This window comes from Octodon degus, unplaced genomic scaffold, assembly GCF_000260255.1.
Source record: "Octodon degus isolate 3935 unplaced genomic scaffold, OctDeg1.0 scaffold00049, whole genome shotgun sequence".
Classification (NCBI taxonomy): domain Eukaryota; kingdom Metazoa; phylum Chordata; class Mammalia; order Rodentia; family Octodontidae; genus Octodon; species Octodon degus.
The window spans coordinates 10,313,389-10,315,613 of record NW_004524625.1 but is presented as its reverse complement, the minus strand read 5'-3'; the positions used below and the strand labels follow the sequence as shown (position 1 = coordinate 10,315,613).

General features: G+C 40.7%; 1 protein-coding gene across 1 annotated transcript in view; it reads left to right on the top strand.

Moving 5' to 3' along the window:
* Positions 1-2,225, top strand: part of Dlg2 (discs large MAGUK scaffold protein 2) — a 1,516,571-nt gene that overhangs the window by 1,013,755 nt on the left and 500,591 nt on the right. The window lies entirely within an intron of this gene.

Below are 2,225 nucleotides of genomic sequence, written 5' to 3'. Positions count from 1 at the left end.
TGCTGGATGATTAAGACCAAGATAAAGCAAGATCTATATAACAAGAATGTAACTTTTGTATCTGATAAGGTCAGTCAAGTACCCTCAGGATTTGTCTTGTAGCCCTGTACCACACTTTGTAGATCCTTTGTCAGTGTCAGCCATGAGGATGAGTCATGGCCATTGCTAGACCAATTTGCTCTCTGTGAAAGCCTGAGAGAATGTTTCCTCTCCATGTGACTCTCCTTAGGCACACTCGACATTGTCGATCATTTTCTCAGTGGACCCATAATCTCGAAAGGAGTTTTTCTTGTTGTTTGGTGGGAGTATATACTGAAACCACCACTATGGAAATGCCATAAGAAATTCTCAAAATTCTGAAACTTCCATTTGACCTATTCCCCTCCAAGATAGCTTCTGAAAAGATTTAAATACATCATACATAGCGTTATATGTAGACCCATGGTTATAGCTGAATAATTCATGATTGTTAAATCCTACAGGCAACCTATATGTCTATAAACAGAGGAGTGGATAAAGAAAACACAGTATTTATCTACAATGGTATACTGTGCTGTCATATAAAAAGATAAACTTCAGTCATTGGTGGGAAAACGGCTGCACCTTGAGATGTTAATCTTAAGTAAATCAGACACACAGCTTAAATATCAAGTGCTTTCCTTATATGAAAAGCAGGGGGGGCCTGCCCATTAACTCAGATGTTTAGGCGCCTGCTCATGCAAATGCAGTCAGGGGCAGGATACCATGTGTTTGATCCCCACCTCCAGCTGCATTAGAAGATCCGCCCTTAAGGCAGCCTGATCCAGCAGAAAAAAGAAAAGCAATCCTTATATGAAAAGCTGAGTACATAAAGAAAGTATAAACTGAATGACAGATAACAGGAAAGAAAGTTATTGTAATCCAGCTTGGACAATAGATCTCAAAGTGTACTTTGACTGTACAATTGCTTTATGAATTTTATATTCTTTTGCCTGGTTTTTAACCTGTATATATAATAAATAACTCTATAAGATGTTATAAATAAATGAAGCTGATGCTAAAAAAAAAAAAGGTTAGAGAGAAGGGGAAAAATAAATGAAATGTGTTGTGTTCATGTACTAATTCCATACAGTGAATGTAATCAGTGTGTGCAGCGAATATGTACTAATATAAGTTTAAAAAAAAATACATAAACGAAGAGAAGGATGACTGGGTTGAAGTTATCCCACCTGATGCTGTATCAATCAGTGCTTACTAGAGAAGCAGATTTAACGCAAGATGTGCAAACATAACGGCGACTTTACGTGGCGGGCTTTCAGCGGCTGCGCCCTGAGGCGCATGTGCAAGAGCAGAGTGCGGCTGTGCGGCTGTGCGCTGGAGGCCCGCAGGATGCAGCAGAAAGCTGGGCGCCATGCACTGGCTCAGGCGCATCTGCAGCGGGAGGCGGGCTGGTGTGGACTTCCGTGAAGTGCTGAAGAGGCCACTTGGGAAGCCTGGGGATGATGTCCGAGGTGAAGCTGAGGACTGAAGCTCCTCCAAAGAACAAAACAGGCCTCGTTCCTTTCCCTTTTACACCCACAGAGCACTAGGCCAGCTGGGGGGTCTGCCACACCCGGAGCTGTGCTCAGCCGACTTAGTTAGATGCTTCTAATTCAGATCAACACATGCACCCAGTTCCTAGCACAGATGTCCTCCCTGTGTCTTCCTACATCCTCCAGTAAGGTCCTTTTAGCATCTTCACCAAGTGACTAGTACTTCGCATTCAAAGTTGAGATTAAAAGAAGTGGCCTCCTCATTCCTCATTATCATTAAAATGATGCTTAGCACACAGCTGGGAACTCAATCCTATGTTCTCTTTTAACCCCAGTTTCTTTTTGGAGTTGCTAAAACTCTAAAGACCTGGAAGCCCAACCTGGAAGTCCATTATTTATGTTTACTCCTGTAAATCTTTGATCCAATAAAAGTATATTTGTAAATAGTAGCATGAGGCACCCATTTAAGAGTGGAAAAAAAAAACCCTTTCCTTTAAATTATAACTTAGTTGGTAATTTCTTTTAACATGAAAAAACTTCTCAGTAAGAGCAGGTCCCAGTTGTTAATTTTTACACAATGGAGTATTACTCAGCTATAAAGAATGATAAACTCAAAGCCTTTATATTGAAGTGGATGCCACTTGAACATATACTCATAAGTGAAATAAACCAGACACACATATGTAAATATCGTATAGTCTCCCTAGTATAAGA